This window comes from Topomyia yanbarensis, chromosome 1 (genome assembly GCF_030247195.1).
Source record: "Topomyia yanbarensis strain Yona2022 chromosome 1, ASM3024719v1, whole genome shotgun sequence".
NCBI lineage: Eukaryota > Metazoa > Arthropoda > Insecta > Diptera > Culicidae > Topomyia > Topomyia yanbarensis.
Genome location: NC_080670.1, coordinates 44,961,687 through 44,975,084, shown reverse-complemented (window position 1 = coordinate 44,975,084; position 13,398 = coordinate 44,961,687). Strand labels below are relative to the sequence as shown.

At 38.0% G+C, this 13,398-nt stretch overlaps 1 non-coding gene across 1 annotated transcript; it reads left to right on the top strand.

The window, feature by feature from the left end:
- The first annotated feature begins 5,652 nt into the window (after positions 1 to 5,652).
- On the top strand, positions 5,653 to 5,725 carry Trnak-cuu (transfer RNA lysine (anticodon CUU)). The gene has a single exon. It is a non-coding gene; the product is annotated as a tRNA-Lys (tRNA).
- The last annotated feature ends 7,673 nt before the right edge of the window (positions 5,726 to 13,398 follow it).

Sequence of the window (13,398 nt, the reverse complement as noted above, 5' to 3'; positions counted from 1 at the left end):
TCGAATATTCCGCCAACAACCAGGGTCCATAAAGAAAATTTCAATTCCGGGAAGATACTTGATAGAATCGGGAATTGAACCCAATAGCTTCCATTTCCGATAATTCTCTGTAAGACTTCTCCCGCCTGACCAAGACGTCGGTACTACCACCTGCTAAGGTGAGAAGTGACGAGCCTAGTGGCAGTGCAGAGTCCAGTCGAGTTATATCATCCACATCAGACCTCTCTTTGTTGAAAGTTTCCTACCATTAACCCAAGGCAATCAAGGGATATTCCTATGCGAGAACATCCTAGATTTATCAGGAATTGAACCCGATATCTAGTTATTTATCAGAAGGAGTCATCAAGCCCCATACTCAACGAGCTAACTCCGTTATTAACATTATCGCAGCAATAACTGAGATTAACAAAGCCAACACAACTCCATCATCAACTCAGATCCTGATCACAACAAAAGTCTAAAAGCTTCGATTCAACCAGATAAGCTCTTAGTACTGGCCACCATGTTCGATTTCAAGTTAGTCTCTATCTGCTTAGCGCGCGTAGCTCAGATTTCTGTAGGCATCTCATTATTTTTTTTAATAACTTTAATAAACAAGTAACAAAAATCCATCATCATTATAGCGAATATAATAACTTAGTATGACTAAATGCAAATAATAGAAGCGAAAAAATACAATCTTCGTGGTATTACATAGATATTCAAATAACTCCTCGGTGTGGGCGTGTGCAGGATCAATTTTCTGTTCTCATATTCCATCTAGCTGATTGTATGAAGACGCAAACTTCACCACTGAAGCAAGTGTATTTTCCAAACATAAGTAAGAATTTTCCAGATCCATCAGAAGTTAGCATTGTGTCCGAATTCTAACTTCTTCATGTCCATGTTGCTTATAAACAACGATTTTAAACATCTATAGCTTATGATTTAGGCAAGATATGCTCTCAAAAACAAGTAAGACTATTAACTGTGATTATTACCTTTCGTTTGAGCAGCAAGAGTTGTAATTATGATCGTTAGAACTGAAGTTATTGCAATTCATGTGATTACATTTCTTTGGATCGGGGCTGTCATGGAATGTTAACGGTGAAAAATGAAATTTTGGTATACCTTTCTTGTCTTAAAATATTATTGAACACTGCGATGAAACCAATCAATTTCAACTAACTTTTCCAATCATTTGGACTATTGTAAAAATTCTAGAAGTTTGTTTTGAGTACGGAGATTTAGCAGATTCTAGCACTGCAAGACAAGTAACTATCTTGATCAAAACAAGTTTTCCGTTTTTCCTTACCACAACAATTTCAGGAAAAAATATTTCGAATAATATATGCGCCAAAAAAGGTAGGCATGTCAGAATTAAGTGCAACAGTTTTTAACATTTGATTAAACGTGCCCCAAATTTGCTCTCAGTAAATTTGGTATCCATAAATGGTGAATAGCTTTTGGTGTAACATTTCGTTAAAACTGCTTTTTTTCCTTTAAGATATTATCTTCAAACTTCATTGCACGATAAAAATGTAAATTTTATATCACAAAAAATACTGTAGATAATTGAAATACTGTAGATAATTGAACATATTTACAGTATAATTGAGCAAATAACGGTACTTTGCTTCAATTCAAAAATTTCAATTGTTATTTTCGCTTGTGTTTTTCACGCTAAAAAAGTTTGAAAAGTATGTCAAATAACATTTCAATAGTCTGTATTGGTATTTTTTTTATTTTTGTTCTTATCGAGAGTTATGGAAGATTGTGTAACGGTGCGCTCTTTCAGCTTCTTTCAACGCTCTTTGATGCAACCCGTGAGAACTCTCTTGACAACGGAACATTTCCCGAATATTTTGAATAACTTTTAGATTTTTTTTACCCGAAGTGCACAACAAAATTATAGTTGTTCAATAAAAAATCCAATAAAAAATATGCAAACGGTACTAACAAATAAACTTTATCAGAAAGAATAGAAACTTCACTTATGTAATGAGCTTATTTGGCATTTTTAAACTTAGTCTATATTTTATTCAATTCATTATTAGCCTACATTATACAAGAAAATTGAAGAACTTATGAAAACATTTGATTTTACGTTTTTATGTTGATCGTACTTTCAAACAACGATATCTTTTCAAAAACGTGCTTCGAATCTGTTGTACAATCGCAGGATGAAACTAATGATATTGGTGTGTTTTCCTTATCGTTATTGTTTCACTTAGGCGGGTTATTTTTTTGTGGTGAGCATCGTGATCAACTTGAGAACAGAAATCAAAATCGCTTGTTTCAATGGATTGTTTTGCCCAGCCACTCCGATTTCATCGTAAAATGCTTTGCCGTAAGACGTCGTAAAAATCTCTTCTGCTTCGATTACAAAGCCTTTTTTACGATAATATAAATTCAGCAAGTTAAATTTGTTTTTGTACTGCGATCTACTTTTTTAAATACTGCACACAATTTGCATCATGGGTCAATTTTTCAGAAATGATAACATAGCTCAAAAGTCTGGCTTCTCCATCTATACGATAATAAACTGTATAAGGGTGTAGAGTTGCTTGAGTATTTGACCAATGATAGGACTGAATCGCATCTTGAATTTGAAAAGTGTAGGTTGTGTGTGGGTTAAACTTCTGAATCTCACTGGCCGGCAGTGGTGTTATGAAAAAAGTTTTCTGCTTGAGATCCTATCACCCCATGCAAACAACTTAATCTCGAGATCTAGCAGGTGTTAGCTCTACCGATTTTCCAATGACTCATTTCAGAATGACAGAGACCTAGCGGTACATTCCGAGGCCATTTTCCCGTCGGCAATCCCCGCTCAGATATAATAGGTGTACCACATTTGTACCAGTATTATAATCAAACTTTCGATTCCTTACCACGAATGCGTGTTCAAGGAATTGACGCGTATTTAGTGTTTAATTTGAATGACTATTGGTAAAGATAAAATAGAACGAGCTCACCGGTAAATAGTTGGTGGTTTATTTTGCCACTTGATTCCAGTTGCATCTATCGCGAAAACATTGTCATTGATAGCCACTCGCTTTTCTGAATTGGCTGGATTCATACTGGCAAAATAACACTGTAATTTCTTCGTGAGCAACAGTTTCTTGAGCAGATCGGTATATCTCGTAGATCCACATCGTCGGCGAACTACTTATTGAGAATGTCGTTGTCGTCTACCACCAAATAGAGGTAACTAGTGATGTAGGGTCGGTATTAGGGGAGTGTTGCTGGCGATGATCCTTTCCTATGTTTAAGATATTTCGAGACTAATCTCCAGCATTTTTCTCCAGATTAGTTTCCATCGAACAAAACCAGAAATATTCCATTTTATTTCGTTGATCATAAACCCTTCAATCATCACCACCACACCTTTGATATATTTCATATTTCAATTTTAGTTCTTGAATTTGAAAAATGTAGGTTTCAGCAAAATCCAGGCTTGAGGAAAATTCTCCTAATTTTTTCTCTAGCCGCTTGAGTTTTTGATAAGCAATCGTGATTTAGGACTAAATCTTAACCCCAGCACTTCCACAACCTTTGCTGTTTCTTCCGTTACTTGCCCGATATCGCATCTATAACAATAGTTTTTAATTAATAAAATACAATATTTATATAATAAATATTAAAATGGAAAATAATGAAAGTATATACAACAATATACAATGAAAAGGTACCGGTCAGTGTTACTCCATTGACTAAATGTTACTTATTTAATTTCATTTTCGGTCAACGTTAATACAATTTGTTTCGTGACAGCTGCTACTCTAGGACATTTTTCGCAGTCGTGCAAAAAACAACCTGTGAATTTGAGATTTTGCACACGACAGTCTTTATTAAATCTCCTATAGGCTCATCAAAGGCGAATTTACATTTTGCAGTTCAAGTTTGATCCCATGAACTTTCAAAACGCCATTATGGTGCATTTTGTAGACGCAAACATTAAGCCCGATTCAGACGATACATTAGCTTCCGTCAACGGAACGTCACCGTTCCGTCAGGATAAGTTAAATACTTTTCGCTTGTGCCCGTTCACATGTGCCGTACGTCAAAACGTTCCGTGCCGTTGATGTTGTGTGTGAATGCTTCCATTTAACTGCATGTAACTAATCTTGACGTTCCGTTGACGTTGACGGAAGCTGATGTATCGTCTGAATCGTCCTTTATGCGTTCCGCTTTGCTCAGCCATAATACATTCACAATTTCATCGTGCAATATATATCTAAGGGTCAATATTTTAAAGAAAAAAGAATTTTTATTGAAATATGTATACTAAAAGCTATTCACCATACAACATAATATACCTCATGAAAATTTTGCGAAAAATTCGAGGATCACTTGACATGGCTTTACTCCCATAAGTAATGATACAGAATGAAATTAGACTCCTAAACCGTCGAGTGTGGAATCTTGTTTTGTTTCGACTCAAAAAACGATTAAATGTACAAACGCTTTCTAGTAAAGTTCGGTATCAGTTGTACCTGTTTTGTCCAATACTGTACATTTCACGCTTGAATAACCGGACGATAGAACAGCATCAGGATCTTTCGTTCATCTGCTAGTTGCTTCACTTCTGATGAAGTTTCGCCCTGTTCATACGGGATTTATAAGTATAAAAAGATAAACAATAATCTCAATGAAACTTACCCAACATTACCCGAGCGATTTCTTATGTCGTTTTTCGTTGAAAACACCGGGGCAGTGGATTGTACTAGTTTTGCACTTTCTAGTAGAAGTGGGAATGAAGCACATCTAGTGGCCCGCTCTTCTACTAGAAAATGCAACACCAGTGCAATCCACCGTTCCGGAGTTTTTCAATGAAAACCCCCAGTACTGTGGAATATTGTATCCAATTCACATTACTTTGCAATAGATTTGAATCATAACGTTTCCGATTACTGCTTTTGTCAACAATGCACGAACCGATTTCGTCTGCTGAACAATATGACGATTAAATCATGTTGCGATTTAAACCGATATTCGATTCGAGTACCAGATTTGAACAGATTAAATCTGCCGATCGATATGTCGACGAAACATCTCCAGCGACGTAAAGTCGGTAAATTAAAGTTGCACAGAGAATGCGCAAAATTCGCAAACGAAAAAAGCAGTTTTTTTCCACACCGTATGTCAGATCTTCATAAAAATCAATCAGCAGTACTGTAACAACATTCTACACACGCTGATTGATTTTTATGAAGATCTGACATACGGTGTGGAAAAAAAACAGCTTTTTTCGTTTGCGAATTTTGCGCATTCTCTGTGCAACCTTAATAGATATTGAGTCGATCCCTAGCAGCGTTTTCGTTTTTACTCGATGCTACAACGGTGTAGTCTAAAGAATGAGATAGACTGATTGAACCCAAGTTTGAATGAGTGTAGCACAGACTACTCTGGTGTAGTGCAATGTCGAAAACGAAAAGAAAACATAAGGCAGCTGATTTCGTCTGTCGAGTGTGTATTTTCGCCACTGTCAAAATTTTTATGGCAATGGGGATGAATACTCGAGTTTATTCGTTACGTTACGGTTAGCGAGATCAAAGTGATAATGAATTGTCTGTCCCCTTTTCAAAACGTTGCTAATTTATTCGTATAAATTTGAATGTTAAGTATGGTCATAAAGTATCTGTATAGCTTCAATAATCGAGAATTCCGCAAGCCCGGCTAGCTCAGTCGGTAGAGCATGAGACTCTTAATCTCAGGGTCGTGGGTTCGAGCCCCACGTTGGGCGCGATATTTTTGAACCCTGCGTGTATGCTTTTTTATAATAATCGAATCGAATAAGGGCGATGAACTTTCCGGAGTTTAGTTACTAATAGCGTTTTCGTATTTTCCTGCTACTACACCAGTGTATTGCAAAAAAGAGATAATTATTAATTACACCCAAGTTTGAATGCGTGTAGCGCCGACTACACTGCCGTTATAAGCATATTTGTCCCATGTTCTATGGGATTCCCTATATACATGGGACAATTATGCTTAGAACGGCAGTACACCTGTGTTGTGAACAGTCTAAAATGAAAATAGTGTAAGAAAAACTAGGATGTTCTGTTCATTTTAACCCTGTTCCTGTCATACTGAACCAGTTAAGCTCAGCCGGAAATGAACCGGAATTCTGGCTGGTTCCAGTTCGTATTCCGGCTCCAGTGACACAACCGATTCTAGTTAGAATCGGTTGTGTAACTGGAGCCCGTGTACGAACTGGAACCAGCCAGAATTCTAGTTCATTTCCGGCTGAACTTTACTGGGGATCCTTCTCTTCTTTAGTATGCGAGGTGATTGCCATGGTTACTTTGCGGCTTTTCAGCTTGGGACTTACGCTGCATTAGTAATCCAGCAATCTGATCGGCCACCACACCACTGCGTAGTGGTCCGAATCCACCAATAATGAAGACAAAAATGTTTGTAGCCATACCTTATATTTTAGAGCTCATGTCGTTTTCGATTGAGAACCTGGAAACTAACCCAGGTTAGTTGCTTCAAACGAACGTTTTTAATGGAACTGAGTTGGGTTCTCGCCAAAGAGTGGTGGTGTGAGCGAACATGAAATATTTTTCAGGTTAGAACCCAACCCGGTTTTCAGTTCAGTGGCGCATAACCTAGGTTCGAAACTGGCTTCAAACAAACGGTTTGACAGCAGTTGGGTCCGAAACTGCGTTAGTTTCTGCCTCAAGCGAAAACGACATCAGATGTCTGTAGGTCAAATAATCAGTATCAAAAAGGCCATCTTCAGATCTAGATGGTATTAGGGTGGCTCTTATTGTTAGGGTGTTGTGCAAATTATTTTCTGAATGTGAGGAGATATAATATTGCAGTAACCAGCGCCGCAGTCGGATTATATGCGGTTTTATTATATAATGATATCAACGATGTTTTAGTTCTTATCCAATGTCAATATTTACAAAACTACGAGTATATGTTCGAGATATGTGTTACACCTTTCATTAGAGTGTACCATTCCCTAGTAAACATCGTATGATTTAGGAGCCTAACGACATGTTAAGGGAATCATCCGAACAATATGTGGAATAGTTGCACTATATTGATTAAAGTTCGAGTATATTTTTTATTAGGGTTTGTTTCGGAGTAAATTGACGTAAAGTATTATAACATTCATTGATACCTATACCACAGACTAACAGACACAACACTTAAAAACAAAACTTCGTCCGCTTTAACGGTTATTTTAAATATATTTGTAGTTGGGACTGTGGACACATTTTAAATTATGGCACCACTGACATATGAACGGCATATGGGGGATAGACCACTAGTGAAAAATTGTTCCCAAACCTGAGACGTAACCCACCAGTAAATGAGTGTTTGGGACCGTTAATAAAAGGTGTTCTAGAAAAATTATCGGATCGATGTTTTTGAGGGAGTTCCCTCATAGTTTTATGTCTGTTAGTCTGTGCCTATACTATCCTAGACAAGAGTCAGAATCTTTCTCCCAAACATCGAATAGTTTGTGGTAAATCCGACTAGTGTGTCCGTGGTTCCACTTGCTATATTTATTTCAGTTCAGCTTCGAAAGGAAGTGCACCAAAACAAACTTTAGTTCGTTTGCCTTCGTGCTCTTAACTCATAACACACCGAAAAGTAGACACAAATATAAATAGGTAATGCTGGCAATGCCAATGTATGAAAACATATGCATACGCAACGGATGAAATATTTCTAAATCCACTACCCACTCGTATATACTTGCTATGCCGGGTGGAAAAATGCAACTTAGAATGAATGAATTTTGCAAGCAATATCCTATTTTCCTGCATAAGGAGAAATTTATGCTCCCGTGTAAGCTAATAACCCTACTGTTTCCGTAGGATGCACGAGGAGAAATGGGGGGAAAACCTGACACGCGCCAAAACCTCAACGTACTCAGCGGGGTCAGCAAACTTCCATTAGAAGAGCAGCCAACATAAAAAAGTTATAAAACAGTACCATTTAGCAACATTATTCATAAATCGAAGTTCGAAATTTGCAAATAAGAGAACGAATCCACTCGATGGTTTCTTTTGGTATTGAACGACCGGTCGACGGTTGTAGGGATGTCCACTTTATTAACATTTGAATAGAAATTTTGCTCCAAAAAGGGTGAGTATTTACCATACATTTTCCATTTCCATCGAAATGAACAATAATAAGCAATGCAGGATTGACTAATCTAAAGCATCTAGAAACCTGCTTTATAAAACTATTTTAAATACTACTCTGACTCAGAGATGTGTGTGTGTGTTAACCATCCAAATTCCCACTAGCTGGTAGTGATTTACAGAAAAAAGATATTTGCATGTATTTTAACATATCCATTCTAATAACTTGGTTCAAGGATTTAGGTAGGTTTTTGCTCAATTGACTTTCCGATGACCCATTTCGTGTACAGCGCCAGACATGTTCCGAGGTCATCGTTCCATCAACCAGCCCCGCCTTACTGTAATGTTTGTATCAAGTGGATTATAACATTACAATAAGACTTTCGATTCCTTACATGAGGTAAGAAATCGACGCGTATTTAGTAGATTTATTTGATTTTTGTATATATAAATTAAAATACGTCCGTAGAAAAATATACCAGTTTTTCTATTTCCTTCCTCATCTCATACTTACGCGAGTGACTGATACTTGCTTATCCATTTTTCGTCCCATTCCAAACCTTCTCCAGATATCCTTAAAATCTCCAGCTTCTTTCTCACGCATCAAACAGCCCGAGCAATCCTTTCTTTTTCTCACGTTTGCAAGTACAGCGCAATTTATGAACAACAGTATGCATGCAGCAGATACAGAAGACTCCACTGGCCACGCACGTGGTCCTGACCCGAAAAAGGTTTGGAAAATGTCGGAAGAAAAAGAAAAACTGACTTGCAGGTTTCCGAATGTGGAACTAAGAAATTGGTGCGACACCTATCGGGCGATAGCTACGGGTGACGCGCTGATAATTTGGAATCGCCACTTTTTTCACCAAGTGACGCCGAAAAATTTTCACTTTTTGGGAAAGATTTATCACTGGGAAAAACACTCTCCACTATTATTATTTACGTTGTTAAAACACTTTTTTCTTCTCCGCATCGAGAATAGACGGCCCTTATAGCGGGGGAGCACTTTTGACACTAATGCTGTGTGGCTTTGAATCACTTTACGCCGGGATGAAAAACTCCAAAAAAATCACTGAATTCCACTTCCGATTTACGAAAACTGTTCACCGAGTCGTTCCTCGTATTTAAAAACACTTTTGTTTGATAATCTGTACCGAAAACTACGATTTTGGACCGACTAGCGAAGAGCTCCAAAACAGTCGACCGATCGCGGCTAAGGTACACACTAAACCCCAATACTACTCTGACTCAGAGATATTTATTAAATATCTCTGACTCGAAAAAAAAAACGTTACCCTCATTAACATAGTGGATCCAGAATACAAAATAATACAGACCCAAACTAAATCAACATTAAAACATTTTCATTAATAAACGCACAGTGGCGGGTCTTCAAACGAAAGTCGGACAAAACTAAAAATGTTGCCCAATCTTGCTAAAAATTACATGTTAAGGTAAGTTTGGGGTGCTGAGCTCATTTTTAATGTCAAAAGTTATAAAAGATTAGATTAATTTTTCCATACAGTGTTATCAATCCTTTCTTATTAGCATAATACCATTTTTATGATAAATCTTTTTTTACTGATCAGATATAACTGAAACTAGATATAACATAATAATAATTGGATAAAACTACTTTCAATCTTTACAAAAAGTGTTTGTTTACGTTTTATTCAGTTGTTATCTTGCACTAATCACCATGCTCCTCCATGTTAGCAGACATTTAAAAATGTCGATTTTACACCTCTTCGACCAAAAATGCGTAAAGCGAGACCTTGATATTCGAAAAGTTGAGATGATTTCCCTTAGAATGTATAATAAGTGATCGTTCCGAACTGTTTCACCTGATTGTACGGAATACATTTGTGAAAAAAGAATTTGCTATCAACCTACTTAAGATATATTTGTAACAATATTACATAGTTCGAATCAAATTTGGCGAACATGTTGAAATGGTCAACAAAGTTGTTTAAATGCCCTTTAAAATAAAACTAGTTGTGCTCAAATTGGATTAAAATAGAAAGAGCAACATGTTTTTGAAGTGAGGATAGATACTGTGATTTCGAAAATGAATTTCATTAGAATTGTCTGAAACAGCGATGTTTAAATCGCCATCAAAAATCTAATTCTCAATCGGTTGTCACAAAATTTGGAGAATATGTCATTCAATACATAAGAAACCTAGGAAAAATAAATAATATCAATTTTTGAAACATAGGTTTTGTCCGGTCTCCGGCCACTGTGAAACGTGGCAACAAACCGTACAAAGCTTCTTTGAACACGTACTAATCAATTGCTTTGCAGTATATAGATTTCAGAGTATAGAAATCCTCGAAGTCAACAATGTTTCGTTTAAAAAAAACCAATGTTGCAAAAGCTTTAGCCGTTGTCGCTGTGATGTGGTCGGCGAAGCTAAGTTTTCTGTCAAATAACACTCCCAGGTCACGGATAGATTCCCCGCGCTCGATAACACACGCTTGAAGGCTATATTCGCCTTAGAGTTGTCGAGCGCCCGAAGCTTATCACCTTACATTTATCGACGTTGATCTGCATTCCGTTCAGCGAGCACCACTCTTCAATATTGACTATATCCTCTTGGAGCACAGCTGAATCGAGTCCCGAAGCAATGGAGCGAAAGATTTTCAGATCATCAGCGCAGTTTTCCAGACTTGATGCGGGTGCAGAGATCGTTGATGAATAATATAAAGATAAGTGGCTCTAAGTGACTTCCTTGAGGGACACCGGTTGGTGTTTCAAGTACGCTTGAGCATGTGGTGCCGACTCTAACAAAAGCGAATCGTTCAGAAAGGTAAGATTGTAACCACCTGGTTACCCACGGAGGAAATCCTAATCGCTGCAGTTTCATAACCACAATGTTGTGCGGCACCTTGTCGCATGCTTTGGCGAAATCAAAATATATTGCATCAACTTGCTGGCGCTTCTCGACGGCTGGAACTAGAAAACTTGTGTACGTCATCAAGTTCGAAGTTGTCGAGCATTTCTTCACAAAGCCGTGCTGACGTTCATCAATTATGTGTGAAGATGCAGCGTATATTGCATTGTAAACAAACTTTTCCAGAACTTTGGCCAAACAATTCAGAAGCGAGATCCCTCTATAGTTTTCCATATTATGAGTGTTTCCTGCCTTATGGATAGGAACTATAGCAGCTTCTTTCCACACACTTGGAAAAACATTTTTCGTGATCGAGCGCTTGAAAATAATGCTTACTAGTACAGAAAGCGCTCGGGCACAATGTTTTATGAACAAAGGAGGCAAACAATCCGGACCTAGCCCTTTCAACGGGTCAACGCTGGACAAAGCTATCAAAACATCTGCATCGTTTACGTTAGGGCGGGGGAGGCTGATATAGGTTGGCAATGTTTCAAGGTAGTCTTGCGATGGGTAGACAGGAGGGCTGGTAAATACATATCGAAAGTGATCTGCAAAAAGATCCACCGATTCGGCTGCGGACTGTGAGCATTTGTCTCGAACATAAACATTTTCTGGAATACCCCCGGAGCGTCCTCTGCTATTTATAATCTTCCAGAATGTCGAGGGATTATTCCGCAGGTTGCATTGGACTTGGTTGAGATACTCACCGAATGCACTGTTTCGGGCTGTTTCATATTGCAGCTCAATTTGTCGAAGAATTACTTTGTTGTCGTCGGTCCTGTGACGTAAGAATCGCTTACGTTGCTTCCGTAGTACGTTGCGCAGCAGGCCAAGCTCAGCGTTCCACCACGGGTACTTATAATCTACTTTTTTAGTGGTACGTTTTTTAGGAACATTGCAGCGAAGAATTCCATATATGGCCTCGTAGAACGCCGAAACTGCCTGATCCAAATCGTTTCCATCCAGCATATCCTGCCAATTGACTGCGTCAACGACCGATGAGACTTCATCGAGGTTGCATCGAGTAAAATCAAAGTTGAGGCCATTAGTTGTATCAGAATCGTCGCCGTCGTTAGAACACGCGTCAAATCTTAATACGAAGGGCTTATGGTGAGGGACTACTTTAAGTATAGATGTCGGAGGCTTGATCAGTTCGAACATGTTCGTGTCGTTGACAAAGGCTAGATCGAGTGTCCGTCCGTTCACATTGCTAAGAGAGCAGATTTGATATAAACCATCAGAGACTGTGGTGGCCGTCTCTTGCTTCGATATCGCATTTTCTAGAATGTAGCACTTAAGATCGTCATCGAAAGACCACCGGAGATGAGGAAGGTTGTAATCACCAACAACTAGTACATTGTCTCGCCTGCTGGCTTGTCAAGAACGCGATGAACCGCGGAGGAGTGTACGTTATACAAGTCAGCATCACTGTTCGGCCTCAGATAAATGCAGCAAATAAATAACGACCGACCTGGCAGGGAAATACGTACGACAACCTGTTCCAAACATTCACATGCAGGCATTTTTATTTCAGTTTTTCTTTATCGCAATAAGAACACCACCTACGCGGCGTAGATGGCCGGTAAAAGAATTACGATCGCAACGATAAATAGCGTAGTTCGTCGTAAGCTCGGAATTTAATACATCATCCCGTAGCCAGGTTTCGATGAGAAGAATAATGTCGTAATCGCAGGAAGTAAGAGCAAGCAAGAAGGTCTGAGGTTTCGTTCTCATTCCACGGACGTTCTGGTAGTAGACGGAAAGGAAATCTTCAGAGGTAGTAATAGTTCTCAGATCATCATGAAAATTTGAGTCAATGCTATTGAGGATATGTACTTCCACTATATGAAATAAAATGTTTTCTCGAGTTTTTGGTCCAGCACAACATATATAAATTTAAGAAAAAATCTTTTTTTTTTGCATAATGCGCATTGACCAAATTAAATATTTTTTCACAAAGCATTAGTAATAATTCGATTGTCCGATTCGTTCAAGGGCAATTTTCTTTTGTTTAACCTTTGTTTTGAATCAGTTTTCGAGATTTTTCACACTGATGTTGTCCCTTACTAATTTGATCGTTTCTCTGAGTCATTCAATTGTCCCATATTGTACGTGTAATCAAAAACATCGCGAAACATCATGTTCTCAATCGATATAAAAAAAGATTTATAAAATGACTCATCACAATGTTAGGTGTATTTAAATGTTGTCAAAGTGTATTGTACATTATTTAAAATAGCTCTATTGCCACAGTAAAACTTTTGGGTTTTACTATTCACCTCGAACTCAGCCAAAATTTCTGATCAATAAGCTAGTTAACAAATAGGATCCGGCGAAAAAAATGATCATCCCTTCGCTAACACCGTAGTGGCAGCAAAAGATAACTTTAATGCAAACAGGAAGTTTGGTTCGTCT